The sequence below is a fragment of the Tupaia chinensis genome, unplaced genomic scaffold, assembly GCF_000334495.1.
Source record: "Tupaia chinensis unplaced genomic scaffold, TupChi_1.0 Scaffold149851_1, whole genome shotgun sequence".
NCBI classification, from domain to species: domain Eukaryota; kingdom Metazoa; phylum Chordata; class Mammalia; order Scandentia; family Tupaiidae; genus Tupaia; species Tupaia belangeri.
In genome coordinates this window covers 858,710-879,633 of record NW_006209696.1, presented here as the reverse complement: position 1 = coordinate 879,633, position 20,924 = coordinate 858,710, and the positions used below count along the sequence as shown (strand labels likewise).

The 20,924-nt window shown below is 34.9% G+C and overlaps 1 protein-coding gene and 1 non-coding gene across 2 annotated transcripts in view; one reads left to right on the top strand and one right to left on the bottom strand.

The window, feature by feature from the left end:
• The window catches only part of EPHA6 (EPH receptor A6), a 983,118-nt gene that overhangs the window by 628,530 nt on the left and 333,664 nt on the right, over positions 1 to 20,924 (top strand). The window lies entirely within an intron of this gene.
• Positions 20,249 to 20,383, bottom strand: LOC114006716 (small nucleolar RNA SNORA48). Its single transcript, XR_003548411.1, has one exon. It is a non-coding gene; the product is annotated as a small nucleolar RNA SNORA48 (small nucleolar RNA).

The following is a 20,924-nucleotide window of genomic DNA, read 5'->3' as shown; positions in this document are numbered from 1 at the left end:
AAATTCAAATCTATGTATTTATATATATATATATTATTAAAAAAATCCACAATATTCCAGATGACAGAGTAATGATCTTGAAATCTACATTCAAGTTTGAATAATAAAACTGTAGCAAGGTGGATGGCTATAAATATTTTATTGTAGGGGTCAGTCGGTCATGTGACGGTTAAGGCACTGGACTCCCATATGGCCACCGAGGTTCTAATTATAGACCTGGCAGCTTGAAAATCATGCCAGGAAAGTGTGCACATGTGCCCAAAATCCTGCGAGGAGAATGGAGGAGAAGGGATTGTGCTGTGGCCATCCCCCTTGCGGGGTGATCTCTCACTTTCCTTCTCTCTGTCTCTCTCCAGTGTGCCCACACGCCCTATGGGAAAAAAAAATTTTATTTCTACATACACCATAGCAAGCTGAAATAAGTTTTTTTCAAGGAATTTACATTTACAGTAGCAACCCAATCTGTGAAGTATTTAGGAATAAATCTAAAATACTTTTCCATGCGTGTAAAGTAATTATAAAACTTCATAGAAAAATATTTAAAGTGCTCAGATAAATGGTCCATATTTATGAATAAGACAGATTATTATAGAGAGGTCATTTTCACTCCATTGATATGGAGATCTAATGCAATTCTAATAAAAATTCCACCAGATCTTCTTGTGGAAATTGACAAACTGATTCTAAAATTGATAAGGAAAAGAAATAAATAAGGAGGACCTTGAATAACCAAGACACTGCTGATGAATATAAATTGGGGTTATATTCCGTAGCAATATAAAGAGTTATTCTAAAGTATGATTGCTGGTGCCAGATGGTGATGCAGCAGGGAAAAAGGCTGCTCTGCAAGCCAGTCCCACATGGGAGTGTTCTAAGTTCAAGTCCAGACACCTCTCTGAGTATGCAGGGCAAGCATGAGATGGGGATGAGTGAAGATCAAGATGGATCTCTCTCTCCCTCTCTCTCTTTATTTCTCACTCATGGAAGAAATAAACTTAAAATAAATAAAGTCATTAAAACAGGGAAATTAGTGCCAAATGGGCTAATTTGGCCAATGTGTCATAATAGAGAGCCCGGGAACAGACCTGCACATATGTGGACCCATGTCAGAAGTGGACTGCAGGCCATTATGGGATTTATAGCCACTTGACTACAGGGTGCTGGGCAATCTATAATTTGAGAAAAAAAGAAAGTAATTGGATCCTTACTTAATGCTATTTATAAAAATTAGGTGCAACTGTTCTAAGGTGATAAATGTGATAGGAAGAATTTTTAATCATTCTCACTTTCCCTCTCTCTATTTCTCTCCAGTGATTGCACATGCCCTACAGCAAAAATCTTTTTAAGAAATGAAAAAAGGATATAAAAAACAAGATACAAACTGGGAAATATTTACCTTGTACACAATATAGAACTAGTAAAGGATTAGTTTAGTTTAGGGTGGGTAGATCCATGAAGATCCTGTCGGGGTGCCTGCCTCTCTCTTTCTCTGTCTCTCTCTCTCTGTGTCTTGCTTTTGGCAAAAGTAAAGAAAAAGTTAAAAACATTTATACCTCAACTTATATAAGAAAATATATTTAACTTTATTAATAATAAGGAAAAATGATAAATATTTAACAGACTATTTTAGAAAAAATTAAGGAACCTGCCATTTCAAAGAATTGGAGATGATCTGGAACAATGGAAACTCTTGCATTGTTAGACTAGATGTAAACTTTCATTTTAGAAAATAATTTATAAAATTTATATTTTTAGATCTAATGACTCAGTAATTTCACTGCTATAGGTATATCTAACCATTTAGCATGTGCACTCAAGATAATGTCTTAGAATATTCAAGAAAATATTGTTCAAATAGAAAAGACCAAACCAAATTACCCTCATCCAAAAAATGGGTAAATTGTAGTATATTAAAATAATGTGTATTCAAGAAATGAATGAATACTATGATTGCCACAAAATTGATAAAACTTAAAAACATGACATAGTCCCCGCAGACTACCTACGTGTGCTATTATAATATCTGTAGAAAACTCAAAGACATACAAAAATAAACATATTATTTGCACACTCATACAAACATGATAACACTTATTTTTATAAGCATGGATAATATATTGATAAATACAGAATTCAGGATTGTAAATACCTCTGTGGAAGAGGTAGGGGATTTGGCTAGTATGTACGGTACTGGCTAAGTATGAACTCTAGAGCTAGTCTTGGTAGATGTTTTGTCACCATCTGGTTGCATGGTCAGATCAATTTGGAAAATGTAGCATATGCTTTTCATTGCTAGAGTTTTACAAATCCCTTCAACATATTCTAGCCAACTACTTTGCTTTATTTAATCTATTATTGGACGTTGGTAACAGCCATGAGAGTGCTGTTTCCTATCTTTCTTTTTCTTTTAGTTTTGCTATAAGGGCATGTGTGCTTGCCAGAGACAGAGAGAAAGAGAGATAGAGATAAAGAGAAAGTGAGAACTCACCCTTTCTCCCAGAGGGAATAACCTCACTCTACTCCCTTCTCCCTCATCATCTTGGGATGTTGGGCATGAATGCACCTAGCATGATTTTCAAGCTGTCAGGTCCAGGCCTAGAACCATAGACAAACAACCATGTGAGATCCTGCTTCCTTACCACCTGCTGGCCCAAATTTTCAAGAGTGCCTGCTGCAATAAGGGTCCCCAGCTGTGGCAACCTCAGGATCTACACGACCATTCACCTCTAAGCCTCATTCATCCTGAGCCCTGGGTACAAGGTCCTTTTGCCTACCTCTGTGTCACGAAATTACTTCTTGCCTGTCCTTGGTAATTTGTCCATTTGTCTTACAAAGACTTTTCTCTCCTTAAATATCTTCACTTATAACATCACTTTGAAGTCAGTTACCCAGAAGACACAAACTTACACAACCATAATTTTTTTCTAACCATAATGACAGGGGAAAAAAAAATAAACCTCATTGGGAAGTGCTACTTTAAACCAAACTTTACTGCTCCCAGTGAGGAAGTTATAAAAACATAAATATGTGTTTTAGCTCATTCATACTCTCATAATAGAAAAATATCATTTTAAAATTATGTGTCTTTTTCTCTCTGAATGGTTTGTATTTATATTCAGAGTGAGGGTTATGGAAAATTAATCGTCTTCAAAATACACCATTCTATTATTTTTTTTATTAAATAACTTATCAATTCTGATACGTACTTTTATTTCACTGAAGTATGATTTTTGAAGCAAAGAGCTCTAAGGAAGAAAAATATAAAAGTAATGTTTTGCTCTATTTTTATTAATTTGTAAATATTACATAATTTTATATAAAAGTGAATTAAAGAACTTACTGTAACATTCTTATTCAAACTGATTTTTTAAAAGAATTATTTAATTTTATTTGTTCATTCATTCATGTTTTAATTTGACCAGAGAGAGACACAGAGAGAGAGGGAAAGTGAGAAAGCAAGCTACCAGGTCCAGGACTCAAACCACGGTTGGCCATGTAGGAGTGTCTAGCGTCCTAACCACCACGCCACCTGCTGGTCCCCCCAAACTGATTTTTAGAATCACCAAAAAGGTATATCTCTTTGGGCATTACAAAACAGTGTATGCCTACAATTAACTTATAACCAGAAACATTTTTGATATTCTAATTATTTTTAAGTTTAAAATAAAGTTTTAAGTGATTTAATGACTGTGTGGCAACTATGGAAGAAAACACTTTCAACCAATTAAACCAAAATCTCTCTGTTTTGGAGTTAAATTTCTACAAGTGACCTCATGGGAGTCTAATCACAAATATTTTTTCCAAGGTAAGCAACTAAAGGTCACATACTAAAAATTATTTTAGAAATCATTCTTTCACCTATTGAAATAGTCTTGTTAAACTTGTAGATGGCAGACAACTGTGCTAGGTCTTATAGATTTTTGTTGGAGTAAGCTAATATTCTGTAACTTGCAAAAAATGGTCTAGGTTAGAATTTATTTTCAAATACTTATTATAGCTAAAACATATTTAGCTTCAAAATTATAATTTGATTTTTATTCATAATACTTAGATAATTCTTTTGGATGGGCATAATCAAATCAAGAAGAGTAAATTCATTACTTTAATGAGATAAAGTTTAAATGAACCTCTATTCATGAAGCATTCATATTGGATACTTTTAAAAATGCATTTCTCGTAATGGGTTCAAAACGTCCTTCCTCAGTACTCTTGTAAGGGAGGCTGAGTTAACAACCTATTATTATGTACTCCTTACTGAGCTGTTAACAGCTTTACAGTCTTCCAAAGAATACACCTGCTGCTCATAAAAACATTTATATTGCAATGGAATTTGGCTGTGTTTTAATATCATGAATTTGCAGTGACCTTGTAGAATCTGTATTGATTTTTTTTTTTAGGGAGGGAAAAAAAAGGGTAAAGAACATCTGTCCATTTACTTGAGTATGAGTAGAAAATTAAAATATAATTGGATTATTATAAGGGTACTGATATTTGAAGAGATGTTTTTCTTTGATGGCTTTACATTTCTTGGTAACTTTTTACAGTACTGTAGTTTGTTTAGATTTTCGTTCTTGAAATTTTGTTGTCTCATTTTATACATGTTGAAAAAGACAGAGTTATATATATGTATGTACGTATGTGTGTATATTTTTATTTGAAAATGATGACTTAAATTCTATGAGAAATACTAAAATTTCTACTGGAAGACTGGGAAAATAACTGGAATTAATTTAGGTATTTCCTAAACTTCAATAATAGAGTATCATGTCTATAATTAGAAAATGTAAAATTTTACCTGAAGAAGTATTCTGCAGTTCTTTAAGCTTGAATGGAGTATAAATAAATTGTTTTTGGCTAAGTTTCAGTTGGCAAAGGCAAATTGCTCCCAGAACCCGTGTTTGATTCTTCCATTTCACACAAGGACATTTAAAGAAGGCAATCAATGCAATCATTATTTCCATAAGTCCCCTGATTCTGTGATTTCATAGATAAGCTATAGCAGGTGGATGGATGAATATTTCTGTCCTAATTCAGTTCATCCCAAATCAGTATAGCTATTGCATTTCCTATAGTTCACACTCTGTGGTAACATTTGTCCTATTTAGTGATTATTCTTCATAACCTTTTTTTTTTTTTTAAGAGAGACTTTTAGTATAGGGCACATGCACTCACCAGAGATAACAAAGAAAGACAGAGACAGAAAGTGAGATTTCAGCCCCTGGGGACAAAGAAAGACAGAGAGACAGAAAGTGAGATTTCAGCCCCTGGGTGTATGGACACACCACAGTCCTTTTTTCAGTCTTACAGGATTTGGGGCATGCATGCACATGTACCAGGTGTGAGTTTTAAGCTACCAGGTCTGAGACTTGAACCACAGCCGACAATGTAGAAGTCCAGCAATGTAACCATTAAAGCATCTGCTGATATCCATCATAACATTTTTATCCTAGCATGTTTAACAGACTTTACAAGTTTAAAAGGATCACTATCTTGTCCTGAAGACTTAGTTCAATTATTGGTTAGCGCAGTATGAAAGTCTGTTATTGTGGTGCATCTTCAATATAGCAATACTACAGGACTTCAAAAATTTGTTGAAAAAAAATTTTTCATAATACACATTTTCTATGAGCTTCTTGAAGACCCTTTATAGAATTTGCTACCAGATATACTTCTTAACTTCTGAAACATGCATTATCCAAAGGTTATTCCAAATCACTATTTTTTTACTCAAATCTCAGAATGACGTCACTATCCCAGTAAAGACATTAAGTTAGTCAATGGTCATGCCCATAGGTACAGGTAACTGACTTGAGACCCAAGTAACTGACTCTGAAAGATCCACCGCCATCTGAAGAATTCTCCGGACATTGGTGTTATTCCCACATGTAGACGTCAGCTGCTCATTTAATCACCTAATGTGCCAGAGTCTTGCAAAGCACCTGTGATTATGGGAGTTTAGTTTACCAAATAGCCAATGCAGTTCCCACCAACTAGTTCAAAATGTAGTTCATTATTAAAATATGTCTTACACTAAGTGACAGCTGTGTCTACCAATACCATAGACATCCATTTAGTTACATTAATAGCAGCAGCAATAATCATTCTCTCTTACAGTTGAAGAGGATGCTCCAACTTGGAAAGCACTTCACATGCATTATTACTAGATCCAGCACAATATGTGAGGTGAATGGAGCCCAGAAGTTATGCTCATGCTATGGCTTGGCTCACAAGTCTTGTGAGTCACAGAAAGACAATTCTGTTGCTCCAAATTCCAATTCAATATTTTAATTAGTAAGGTCACTCATTTTTTAGTAAATATAGAAATTCCTGTTAAAAACTAAGACAGAATTAGAAACCTCCGTTTGAAACGCTGAGAAGTTCATAGTCTTTTCATCTGCAGCACAGATACACTTCTCAACTCACTGTAACAACACAAAAAATGGAAAAGGAAGTGCAAATAAAGGAAAGTAGTTTGGCTTGCTCTTTCTAGTTTGCCTTCATGTATGAGCATAGATAAATAATATAATTGTCGTAATAGAAGAAAAAATGTTTTAGGGTAAAAGTTGGTTATTTCATAAAAGTCAAAGGAGAAAGGAAAAAAATGAAAAAAAGAAAAAAAGGTGAAAAGGAGAGAAAACATCTACAAAGAAGTTTTTCCAGTTCTTTGAATCTGGCTTGTACACTGAGTTGTGCCAATGTACTTACAATATGTAAAATACAATTTTACAAATAAATTATCCACATTTTAAAATAAAATTTCTGTATGTTCAAGGAAAAATCATCCACCCTTAACCCAAGTGTCATCTACACGATTATTTAAAATAAATACCTGTGATCATTTTCTCTGTGGAAGAATTAATATTTAAACTTAATTTATTGCTTCATCATAAGTAATTTTATTTCTTTCCGATTTGATTGTAAACCAGTTTATATATAGGAGCAAATAAATATGTTTCCTGTTTGCTAATAATACAGGTTCACATACTGTTTCTGGAAAGTGAGCTTGCTTTCACCTTAATTCCTCTGCTTGCATTTAAAGCTCTGTGTAGTCATGTACATATTTAAATGTTAGTTTGGTTTTAAATATCCACTTTTTGTGTGTAGAGACATGGTCTCCAGGAAACTGTCAATTACTATAGTCTATTTATTACTACTTACATTCAGTAATAAGATACTCAGTTCTCAGTTACAGAATCTTCATCAGCCTATGTATTATTTTATTTTAGCATAAATCCTGAGGCATGCGTTTGATGCACATTTGATATCCTCTGAGGAAATTCAAAAGCAACGACTGAGTTACATTATTACTGAAAATATTATGTTATTCAGAACATAATAGTCAAGTCAAGATCATTTCAAGTCAAGATCATTTCATTTGTAAATAAGGCTTAAAATCTATCTTTTTGGGAAGCAAGACTGCCTTTCTTGAAAATTATGCTCTGTAGCTTTGTAGAACAATCTTAACAAGTACGTATGTTTTAGTTTTCAACAAAACAAATCCGTCATTGGATCATCATTAAGACTCATAAATAAATGCTGTATTTATTTAAAAAAAATTAAATTCCACCATGGTGACAAAATACAACTGAGTGGGAAGGATAAAAAAGGGAAACAGGACTAGCCCCATAGCAAGGTGTTTAAGCAGTATGTGTAATGAGCCAGATCCCACATGAACAACCTCAGTTTGAATCCTGACCCCATTGGCTTGAAAACCCTGCTGATGTGTATCCAATTGGGTATATGCTCGCCTCAAATCATCTCCCATTGGCTTGAAAACCCTGCTGATGTGTATCTAATTGGGTGTATGCTCGCCTCAAATCCTGATGAGATGGAGGACTGAAACGAAGGGATTGAACATGCCCCACTGTGGGGTGCTTTCTGTTTCTCCTCTTTCTCAAAATAAATAAATAAATAAATCTTCAGAAAGTGGTTTTTAGTGTTTTTTGGGGTAAATTTTCTTGAAATGTTTAATTTAAACTAAACTAATTCTCAAATATTCTTTTTTATGTTTATTCCTTGAGCAAGAGGGTCATACACACAAAGATACAGCCTCCCTGATATGGTCTCGATGCCATGATCCAGCACCAGCTCCAGCCAGCCTGGGTCATGAGCACATACATGCCTGTGTACTAAGGGAGGTCTCCGAGCACCAGTCAGCAACCTTCCCATGTGGATCTCCTTGCAGAGCCTTGCTCTTTATTGCTGTGCTACCCTCTGTCCCCAATAGCCCTTAAATATTTTTATAATGAATAGGACACGTTTTCAATTTACCATTTTTAAATAAAATAGTTTTATCTATCCTCAATACTACAATAAATTAGAATTCCTTAAACGCTTTGCCCTTTGTATTTGCTTGTTTTCTATCTGTATAATTCTTAGCAAATTTACACATGATTCAAACATCCTGATAAATTACCAGAACTTTAAGAATGTATGGCAAATTTAACGTTGTTTTACTACGATATGGCTTTAAAGAAATAGCATTAAGGAATTTTAGAAGAAAAGTACTTTCGCGAGGAACAAGGATCAAACTTTAAACATTTCATTTTCACTTGAATATTATTATAAATATTTATAGAGTGGTAGAGCACAGAAGAAAAATCTATATCCCATCTATCTATGTGAAGGTAGGTTACATGAAGACAGATGGGGAAGTTAGAACTGAATAAATATGAAGAATACGTATGAAAAGATGTGGTCCAGCTCCGCATAATGACATTGTGGTCAACAGACTGCATAACGTGATCCGGGAGGGTTGTAAGGGAGCCAAAAACTTCCTGTAATCTAGGATGTTGTAGTGCAATGCATTACTCACGTGCTGTGGTGACGTTGGTGGAAACGACCCTACTTCACTGCCAGTCTTCGAAAAGTATAGCACATATATTTTTCACCTTACATAATACTTGATAATAAATTACCATGTTTTTGGTCTATCTATTAATTAAGCTTTACTTTTTATTGCCAATTTAGAGTATACTCTTTCTACTTAGAAAAGTTTTACTTAAAACGGTGCTATATACATGGCCTCAGACGTTTCATGTTTCCTACCTCTCTTAATTGTATCATTTTTTTCTTGTGCTTGACTCAGTCCCATGCTGTTGGTCCACTAGATCCCCTAAGTGTACAAAATCCACTGCTAATGTTGCCAGTAACAGGCCACACCCACTGACTGACTGGGAAGTAAAAATAAAAGTGATTGGGGCCAGCAGTTAGCGTAATGGCTTTGTCGCTGGACTCCCATGTAGTTGACTGTGGTTCAAGTCCCGGACCCGGTAGTTTAAACTCATGCCAGGAGTGTGTATGCATGCCCAAGATCCCAAGAGGAGAATGGAGGAGAAGGGACTGTGGCACGGCCATCTCTCCCCCAGGGTGTTATTTCTCACTTTCTGTCTCTCTGTCTCTCTCTGTCTTTCTGGCGAGTGCACGTGCCCTATAGTAAAAACCTCTCCAAATAAATAAATAAATAAATAAATAAACAAATAAATAAAACTAATAAAAGCGAAAAAGGACTTTAAGGGTGGAAACGTCGGTGATGGTTATTGCTTACCAGTCAGGCACAGCTACCTTTTAAAGAACAAGAACAAAATAATGGAAAGTGTTGAAGAATCTTCTTTGCTGGGAACCAGCAGTTAGCGTAATGGCTATGTCGTTGGACTCCCACGTAGTCGACCACGGTTCACGTCCCGGATCCGGTGACTTAAAACTCACGCCAGGTGCATGTGCATGCGTGCCCAAGATCCCGAGAGGAGAATGGAGGAGAAGGGATTGCGGCGTGACCATTCCCCCTGGGGGGTGATTTCTCACTTTCTGTCTCTATGTCTCTCTCTGTCTGGCGAGCGCACACGCCCTATAGTGAATAAACCTCTCCCCCCAAAAAAAGAATCTTCTTTGCTCAAGGCAACAAGACTAATAAAAATTTGAGAAGGGCCTGTATCTCATATGGACAAAATTCTAATGATCTGGACTGAAGACCAGACATAGAAGTATACCTCTTTTGGAATGATGACAATCACAGATAAAGCAAAAAAAAACAAAACTTGTTTGTGATATTGAAAGAAAAGACTGGGCCCAGCTATGGTGGCACAAACAGGAGAGCACTGCTGCATGGTAGCTGAGACTACTTGGGATGCCTGGGTTCAGTTCCCAGCATTGGAGGCACATGCTCTAGGTCCTAGAGTGCTGGGAGACTGGGCAAGAGGATTGAGATGCTTGAGGTTACAAGACACTCAAAAATATTCCTTTCTATCTGTCTGTCTGTCTCCCTCACATACATAAAAAAGAAACCAGTACAAAGAAGAGACGGCCGAACTATAGTGTTGAATTACTGCTAGGTAATTCTAGGTGGATTAAAAGATCCAAGAATCGTTACTCATTGCACAATATTAAAGTAAGTGGTGAATCTGAATGCTGCTGAGAAGGCAGCTGGAGAAACGATTGGGAAGTCTAGATAAGCTGGTCGTGGAGGAATATTACTTGTGGAAAAAACTTCAATATGTAGGAAATCTTTCTATTCTGGAAATGCATGCCTGGAAGAACTTTCATCCATTAAGAAGCAAAGTGGGATGACATAACAGACACCATTCTGGATGCCTGTTTCATTTTGTTCCGTGCTCCCTTTAATCTTCATTTTTGGTCTACATTCCTAAGAAGAGCTACTCATGAGGATGTGTACAATAGTCTCAGCTGGGATGGACCGAGGTGTATATCGTGCTGGGTAAAGTCTCTTCACAATCTGAATGATGTATAGTGTTCTAATGTATGAATAATAATTAAAAATAATTTAAAAATTTTTTAAAAGAAGAGCTACTGAAAAGGTGGTAATACTGCAGTTCTGAAGAAAGACACAAAACTAAAATGCCTCCTCTTGAAATGGATGTGAAGGTGGAATCAGAAGGAAAAGAAAGGATTTACTATCATATGGTACAAGAGCTTAAACACCTGTGCTCAGTGATAAGGTAGTGTCAGAATGCTACCTGGTGCCATCTATGAGTTGAAAGAGTTAACAGAAATGTGCAGGGCAGACTGGTCACAAAATTGAATTACTGAAGTAAAGGCAAAACAATAGGAATTCTAATGGAATGCAGAGAAAGAGGAAAACTAAACCATGATAAGAGAAAAGAAAAGGAGAGGACCAAAAGATACAATCTATATATAGAATACTTGCAACGGAGGACAACATAAGAAGATGAAATAATTATTAAGGAACTGATTGAAGAAAATTTTTCAGAGTTGAATGAACTAGATCTACAAAAAAGAAAAAGCTCACAAAGAATCTTTAAAATCTGACAAAAGAGAAAAAAAGTAGACTTATCCTGTTAAAGTCATTTTTAAATTTCAAGGATAAAGTAGTTTTTTACAAGTATCCAGACCCCCCCCCCAAAAAAAAATAGGTTACCTATAAAGGGCAAAAGGAGGCTGACCTCAGATGTTTCTCTTGCAACTCTAGATGCTAGAAGACAAGGGACCAGTATATAAAATATTTCATTTTAACCCAGGAATTGTACACTTTGCCAAGTTATTATTTCTCTATGAAGGTAACTGGAAGACATTTTCAGATATGCAAGGTTGAAGAAAGTATGCCAACCACAAACCTTCCCTGAGCAATTTGCTGCATGATTTACTGCAGTCAGCAGTAAATAAATGGAGTAGGGAGGCAACTGTATGAAAAAACATTAAAGCGTTAACTAGTTAAGGAGTATTCAGTTTAAAGTGTTATATACAAGGTGATAAAAATGAATACAGAAATAAATTTGTAAGTTGTGCCTAAAATTTTAATTTATATGGTTTAAAACCTTGAAAGACATCCCAAACGATAAATATGTTGAGCAAGGAAATACTGTTTTATTCTTAGCATGTACTGTTGTAGATAAAAATATGCATATTCTTTTTTTTTTTTTTAGAGAGAGATTTTTTGCTATGGGACGTATGCACTTGCCAGATAGAGAGATTTTTTGCTATGGGACGTGTGCACTTGCCAGATAGGAGAGACAGACACAGAAAGCGAAAAATCACCCCCCCAGGGGGGATGGCCATGCTGCAATCCTTTCTTCTCCATTCTCCTCTCAGGATCTTGGGTACACGTGTACATGCACCCAGAGTGAGTTTTAAGCCATCAGATCTGGGACTCGAAATGCAATCAAATATATGAGAGTTCAGCAACATAACCATCTGCTGGTCCCAGGATATGCATATTCTTAAGCTAAACATAAACTGAAAAAAGCAGCTGGTACAGTTTTATTTACCTTATTTCTAATCATAGAGGTAAAAAAAAAAAAGCAAAAGTTTTCCCAGAATGTTAACACTGATAGTGTAAAAATAAAACTTCCAGATTTCTGATTGGGTAGGGGATATACCAAATCTTGTTTTATGTACATGTTGCATGGAGGAAAAAAATACTGCTGTGTCTTTTAGTAGTTCATACAAATATATTTGACACTGAGATATGTCTTAACAAAAATAGAATATACGTATCCATTCTTTTTTTTTAGAGAGGAAGTGGTGAAAACACAAAACGTAGCAAAATAAAAACATTAAGGTAGCATAAAATGAGCATAAAGTAGATTTACAGAGGTACAGATGAGTTATTCCCATGCGATAGTTGAATATTCCAAACAAAAAGATTCATATTGGTTCAAAAACCAAACTATAACCTGGGATGCTCTGCTTTGTATAAAATAAGATAAAAGCATTTAAAGATCTTGGAAACTATAAGTCATAGAAATACAGTGTAACTTTTTTTATATTACATGAAAGCATATAACAAGGTATTTTGTATTTATAAAACAATCAATATGGGATATAAAAGAAATATGTAGTATGTAGCATAGCATTCACATGTAAATGTTCAGTATCTTGATGTGAGTGAAAGTTTTATTGATGTAAAAAGACATGTGTATATTTTAAACATTATAAATGTAAAATTTGTATTTTATGTGCTTTAAATTCATACAGTAATCCTTAGTTTAAAAGAATAAATATAGCAAAATGGACTCTGACTTCAACACTTACAGTCTTGGATGAATCAAATAAATGAAAGTTACAAGATAGGTAAAGAGTAGTTAGTTAAGAATTGTGAGTAATATATATTTCTTTGTTGCCTTACTTTCATTGTTTTAAAATTCTGAAATATTTCTAAATGATTGTATAGTAGGATGAAGAGAAAACATTATTGAATTTCTAAAAAACACAAATAACCACATTTCAAAAAAGCCTAGGACAGTAATAAAGTTTAAACATTGAATAAAAAAAAAGAAAGAAAGAAAGAAAGAAAGAAAGAAAGAAAGAAAGAAAGAAAGAAAGAAAGAAAGAAAGAAAGAAAGAAAGAAAGAAAAGAAAAGTGAATAACAGGTATCATGGCTTGTAAGGACAGGATAACAGTCTTCCTTGGGGGCAGAGTTTCAGGCCACAAATTGCAAACCTCTGTGATTTGGCACAGAGGCCTTCAACATATTAATAAGTGCACACACATGCCAGGGTATCATAGGAGCAAAAATAAGTTACAAATGATCCGAACTATATCCTTAGAGCCCTCTTGAATTGTTCTGTTGGCAAAATGGAAGATTGTTTGGAAAATAATATACCTTTCAAGATTGTTGCCTATTGTTGGTAATGCTCTGATACAGATTCCTTTTATGGTGATCTTTATTGCAATATCAAAGTGGTGTTTCTCCCTCCAAGCATCATCTCTTTGATCCAACCGATATTTCAGGAGGTATTGCAGTTTTTAAGGTACATTACCTGTGGACTTTTGTCCAGGCTATAGCTAGAAATGAAAAAGACACAGATACAGTTCTAGAAAGATTACAGTATCTTTAACTACAACAAACACAGTGTCTGGGACCAGCAGATGGCATAATGGTTAGGTCACTGGACTCCCACATAGTCAGTCACAGTTTGAGTCTCAGACCTGGCAGCTTAAAACTCACACTACATGTGTGTGTTTCTGTGTGTGTGTGCGTGCGCCCAAAATCCTGAGAGGAGAATGGAGGAGAAGGGATTGTGGTGTAGCCATCCCTACTCTCCCCCCAGGGGGGGAATGATTTCTCACTTTCAGTCACTTTCAGTCTCTCCAGCAAGCAAATGTGCCCTATAGCAAAAAAACTCTCTAAAAAAAAAAACAAAACACAAAAAAAGCATTTGGTTTGTGGTGATGTCACCAAGGAGTGCATGAATACTATCTATACTGTGACACTCAAGAGGATTGTCAACAACTTCAAAGGAACTTCCAAAATTGAAAAGATAGCAAATATCTACAAGGCTATAGCTAAGATGACAATCAATTTTAACTTAGGTGTAAATGAATATAACACTGAGGAGCTCCTAGAGGAGTTACTCAGGAGGTGACTATGAGGAAGTTGTTGGGCTGGAACAGGAACACATAGCTGAAGAAGATATAAGAGAAAAGAAGCTGCTAAAGAAGAAAAAGAACCTTTAAGAAAATTCATAGTGAAGGGTTTAGCATACGCTTTGGTAGATCTCTAAAGCTCCTTAAGAACTTTGGAAACATAAACCCCCAAACCAAAGTTTTTAATTAATAGACAGAAATGAATGTCATGGTGTATTATCTGTTTATAAGCAAATCTACTATGAAAAAACACATCGAGCAAGACACCATGGAAATGTTTCTGAAAACTGTTGTAGTTCCCCAGGAAAAGATTTAGGCAGGTGTCCTAAAGGAGATATTCTAGAATAAGGAGTTGTTATACAAGATAATGGCCCCAAGTATTAATTATTGTCCTCAGAGATCTTCAGTGGGACAAGATGTGGTGCTGGAAGCCAGTGACATTGATGATCCCGATTCTGTGTAGTGCTATGCTAACGTGTGTGATTGCATCTTTGTCTTTTTTTTTTTAAGAATTATTTTACTAAAATATATTTATTTATTTTTTTTAATTTGACCGTAGAGAGAAAGAGAGAGGGAAGTTGAGAAAGTGAGCTGCCGGGTCCAGGACATGAACCACAGTTGGTCATGTGGGAGTCCCCAGCATCCTTAACCACCATGCCACCTGTGGGCCCCTGTGCCTTAGTTTTTAACAAAAATGTTTGAAAAGTAAAAATATATATATTAGATAGAAATAACTTATAAAGATAAATAGGAAGAAAAATATTTTTGTGCACTTGCCCACTGTGTCTGTGTTTTACGCTAAGTATTAGCACCAAAGAGCCATGACATTACAAAATCAAATGCTTACCAAAAAAAATTAGATGCTTACAAAGTTAATAAAAGAAGTTATAATAAACTAAATTAATTTATTGAGGAATTTCTTATAAATCATGTGTACCCTAAGCATCCAGTGTTTACAAAGCATATAGTAGTTCACGGTAATGTCTTAGGCTTTCAAAGTCACTCACCACTTACTGACTCACCCAGAACAACTTCCAGTCCTACAAGCTTCATTCATTATAAGTGTCCTATACAGGTATGCCATTTTTTATCTTTTAAACCATATTTTTATTGTACCTTTTTTATGCTTAGATATGTTTGAATATACACAAATACTTACCATTGCTTACTGTATTCAGTATAGTAAATGCTATAGAGGTTTGTAGCACAGAAGCAACAGGCTACACCACGTAGCCCAGGAATGTAGTAACCTAGTCCATCTAGGTTTGTGTTACTGTACTCTATGATGGCCACACGACAAAGATCTCCTAACAATGCATTTCTCAGATATGTCACCACTAAGTAACGCATTACTTAGCATATTGTTTTGTTTTGTTTTGTTTTGTTTTTTGTTTTATTTTATTTTATTTTTTTTTTGATCAGAGAGGGACAGAGTGAAAGACAAAGAGAGAGAGGGAAAGTGGAAAGCAAGCTGCCAGGTCCGGGATGCAAACTGTGGTTGGTCATGTGGGAGTCCAGCGCCCATAACCACCATACCACCTGCCAGCCCAAGTATATTGTTTTATAAAATATCTTTTGGGGACCAACAGTTGGCATAATGGCTATGTTGCTGGACTCCCATGTAGCTGATTGCGGTTGAAGTCCCGGACCCGGTGGCTTAAACTCACACCAGTGCGTGTATGTGTGTGCCCAAGATCCCGAGAGGAAAATGGAGGAGAAGGGATTGCAGTGTGGCCAATTCCCAGGGGGTGATTTCTTGCTTTCTTTCTCTCTGTTTCTCTCTGTCTTTCTGGTGAGCGTGCGCCAGGTAGCAAAAACATACCCTATAGCAAAAACCTCTCCAAAAAGAAAGTGGATGAACTGGCTCCAGGTAGTTCCGTATTGGACTCATTCTAGCACCAGTATTATCTAAAAATCACACTGTATATAAATATTAGACCATTTCACCTAATGGTAAGTTTAGCCACTGTCTCAGTTGATTATCTGCACAGAACTTACTTGTTTTGTGAAAATCAATTGTGATTGTTTAATTCCAGATCATTATTCCTCTAGCATCAACTACTCTTCTTTTCCATTTTTTACTATTGCTCAACATTTCGTTTTCAGAGAATGCATTTAATTTTCATTTTAAGTAAAACATGATACAAAATAAGAAATATATTTTTAAAAGTCATGAACACATTTCAAAGTGATTTGAGGTTATTTTGGATTACTGGGAATAATCAAGAGTTGATTGTAGTAAATTATAGCCATAGCATACCAAATGATACTTCTGCAAAAGTGCATTCGGGAAGCAGTTGTGTTCTTGTAACTACTTTTCTATTTTCCTTACTTATTCATATTTGTAATTTTGTCATAGCAGTGGCTAATTTTTCCCTGAAGACAAGATTTTAAAACACCCTACTCACTATCTTAGACTACCCTAAGAAGAAAACTTTTTAACCCTTTCTCTCCCCAAATTAGGGAGAAACTCAAAACTGTGAATTTTAATAAATTTGAGAAAACAGCAACTCTCTTACTTGCCAGCAAGAGAACCCAACTGTAACTATTACTTAAAGATATCAAAACATAGAGTCCAAGGCAGCATGGAACATCTCCGCCTCAAGAAAGCAGGAATCAGAAAAACTGAAGTTATTCAACTTCAATGCTGTTTCTCTGTCCATAGTTCCTCTAAATGGATTCAATCACCTAGGAAAAGAAATAATTATTATTCTTAACTCTGGCACAATTGGCCAGTCTCTCTCTCCCTGCTGCTAGGGTGTAGTTCCATACACTTTGTCACCCTAGTGTGTGCTACGTAGCGGCGGCAGTTTTGAAGTCCAGCTCATAGTAATAAGTGGCCAGGTCTGCAAGGTCTGCGTCAGATACACTTACGGTAGATGGTTCCAGTGTTCCTCTGTGGAGATCAATGGCGAGACATTTACTAACACTGACTATGTGTCCAGTTCTGTCTTGTTCTCTTCTTTTGTTTATTTATTTATTTAATTTTTTTTTTTTTTTTAGAAAAATATAGACTACACTTTTGAGGAAATTACAGTGTACTTGGGATATATATATATATACTTGGGATATATACTGACACCTAAAAATAACTGGAGGAAGAGACTAGGTGGTAGATAATTAAGTGCTAAATAGCGGTGAGAGTCAAAGAATACAGAGATTAATTTACTTAATATGTCTAGATTTTCTTATGTATAATATCTTTATAATATAAAAATGACAGTCTTATCCAACTTTGGACAATTTTAGTCTGAAATAAATGTAAGGCAAAATTGAGAAATATGCAGTCATACCAGACTCTTGTAAAACATCTCACAAACACTGACTGATGGAAGATTTTGCAAAGAGTTTTATTTCCTCAATGGATATAACATATAGATCCTAAAATTCTAAAAGTTTACTCATTTTCAAGCACATAAAAAGAAAGAGAGAAGAAAAGGGAAAAAGCAAGCCACCAGGTCCAGGACTTGAACAGTGATTGGTCATGTGGGAGTCCAGTGCTTTAATTTCCAGGTCACCTGTCAGCCTCAGAGAATTTTAATAGGGGCCAGCAGCTGGTGTGGTACTTCAGGTGCTGAATCCCACTTGGTGGACTCCTCAGTTTGAGTCCTGGACCTGGGGGCTTGAAAAAAAGTGCCAGTCTCATTTGCCGTACTTGGCCAAAATCCCAAGAGGAGAAATGGAGGAGAGGGGATCACAGCATTGCCATTCCCTCTTAAAAGGGTGATTTCTCACTTTCCCACTCTCTCTCTGTTTTCTTTCTCTCTCTAGTGAACACATCATCTTATCACAAAACTCTAAAAACAAGCATCTTCTATCTCACCCTAAAATCTACTTATTTGACAAATTTATGTTATTTTAAATCATGTATAAAACAGAATAGGTTTAAACTCAAACTTTTTTTTTTTTTTGGAGAGATTTTCGCTATAGGGCACGTGTGCTCGCCAAACAGACAGAGAAAGACATAGAGACAGAAAGCGAGAAATCACCCCCCAGGGGGGATGGTCACGCCGCAATCCCTTCTCCTCCATTCTCCTCTCGGGATCTTGGGCACGCACGCACATGCGCCCGGCGTGAGTTTAAGCCACCGGGTCCGGGACGCGAACCGCAGTCGACTACATGGGAGTTCAGTGACATAGCCATTATGCTAACTGCTGGTTCCCTAAACTCAAACTTTTAAAAACAAAAAAACATTGAGATACACATATAGTCAAAGCAGTAGGATATAATCACACAGAAAACCAAAGTAAATAAAATTAAATGTGTAAAATAAATAATGAAATAGGATCAAGTATATTTGATTGACAATAAAGCAAAAGCCAGTTTTTTACAAGAATGATCAAGTAAATAATTTAATTTAACATATAAAATATTGGGTTATTGGAAAAGTCATGATATATTTTTTCTGTTTTTGAATGCAAAACTATGACTTTTCCAACAATCCAATATTTACTATGTATATATGTAAATAATTTAATTATATAATAATATAAGATGTACTTACATATCTATAGTATATAGAAATAAATTACATGAATAATATATATATATCCTATTTGACATTATATATGTATATTATATAGAAAGAATTTAATTTATAAATAATGTACATTATTATATATGTATGTATACATATATATATACCCAGTATATAAAATAAGACGTAATCATATTTAGCAGTGACCAAACTGTTCCATCAAAGACAAAAGCAAAGTAATATTCTTGTTTTCACTGCCACTTGGCCATATTCTACTAAACATTTTAGCATTATAATAAGACAAGAAAAGTAAGAGTTTTTTTCTCTTACAGTACAATGTTATAAATTTAATCATATAAATTTTGCACTTTATTTTTGTCATATACTTAGGTATTATAAGTTTTCTGTTGCTATGGTGAATAGGATATTTTAAAATATAACTTTGATCGTCATCGCTACTGCATAGGAAAACCACCAATAATAGTTTGTTGGCTACTAACTGAAGTATCTTAATCAGTTCTAAGCTTTGTTCAGTTAATTCTCTAGAAATTTCTAAGTAAACAGTCCTAATTAACAGAGTGAAAATGAAGGTGTATTGCAAGTTCAATCTTTAGGAGAGAGTTTCTACATAATAAAATATGTTTTAAAATTCCACAAAATAATTAAATTAGGTTTTAGAAAGAGCCTTTTCTATATAATTTATAACTTGGTTTGGGTAAAATAGAAATCTCTCTCCAAAGAGCTTCTAAAAAGGAGCAGATTAACACTTAGAAAGGCCTCATGAAAATAGCTGATACAAGAATGGAAAGGATGACATTTTAGGAATATAAGATCCTTTATTATGATTATGCCTATTTTACAAAAGTGCTGTAGCTTCAGTTTTTGGGCTCACACAATTCATTCTGATACTCTGTTTTGTAAATCTTGGGCTGGAGTGCACTCAGAGTTGATAATTCAGGGATTGATTCATTCTAATTAAATCCAAAAAGAGACTGAAAACTCAACCAAAATATCCATGTATTAATTTTAGAGAAGCTTATCTTTTCCAGGAACAAATATATCTATGTTTGTTTCTAGAAACACTTGAGATTTCACTTGAGTAATTAGAAGATTGCAGCATCAAAGTAGAGAGATGATAAATCTTAAGGAATTTTTGTACAAGATGTGTTACTGTCTCTAGGACAATGTAATTTTTGTAGTGATCAGTGAAGTCCACCAGGTCCAGTGTCTCTTGACTTTGAAAGGTAATTATTAAACACCAAATCTAGTTCTTTTCTTTCCTATCGTCATGTGCAGTATCTTTCTTATCTTCGAGTAAAATGTTTTTAAGTTAGCTAACATTGTAATTTAAAAAAACACATTTCTTTGATAACCTTTCAAATTTTGTGCTTCTAGGTTCTGCAGTTCATCTTCTTCTTTTTTGCCTTTCATATGTCCAAGTCAAAAACCAGGCAAGGGCCCTGACCAAAAGCCAAGCTGGGATAAACAAGGGGTTGTTTTGTCCCTGACTGATATGAGATGAGCAGCACCAGCAAGATGTCACTCTACCCAGGCCAGGGACAGGGAGTTCTTAATTTATTCAGGAATACTGTCCTTCTGCAGACACTAAATCATGTTCTAATTGTAGTATTAATGAGTATATTTTTGAGAGGATTACTGTAGAGGCATCACCAAAGTCATTTTTTCTGTTTTTTAATGCAAAACTATGACTTTTCCAACAATCCAATATTTACTATGTATATATGTAAATAATTTAATTATATAATAATATAAGATGTAATTCCATATCTATAGTATATAGAAATAAATTACATGAATAATATACATATATCCTATTTGACATTATATATGTATATTATATAGAAAGAATTTAATTTATAAATAATGTACATTATTATATATGTATGTATACATATATATATACCCAGTATATAAAATAAGACGTAATCATATTTAGCAGTGACCAAACTGTTCCATCAAAGACAAAAGCAAAGTAATATTCTTGTTTTCACTGCCACTTGGCCATATTCTACTAAACATTTTAGCATTATAATAAGACAAGAAAAGTAAGAGTTTTTTTCTCTTACAGTACAATGTTATAAA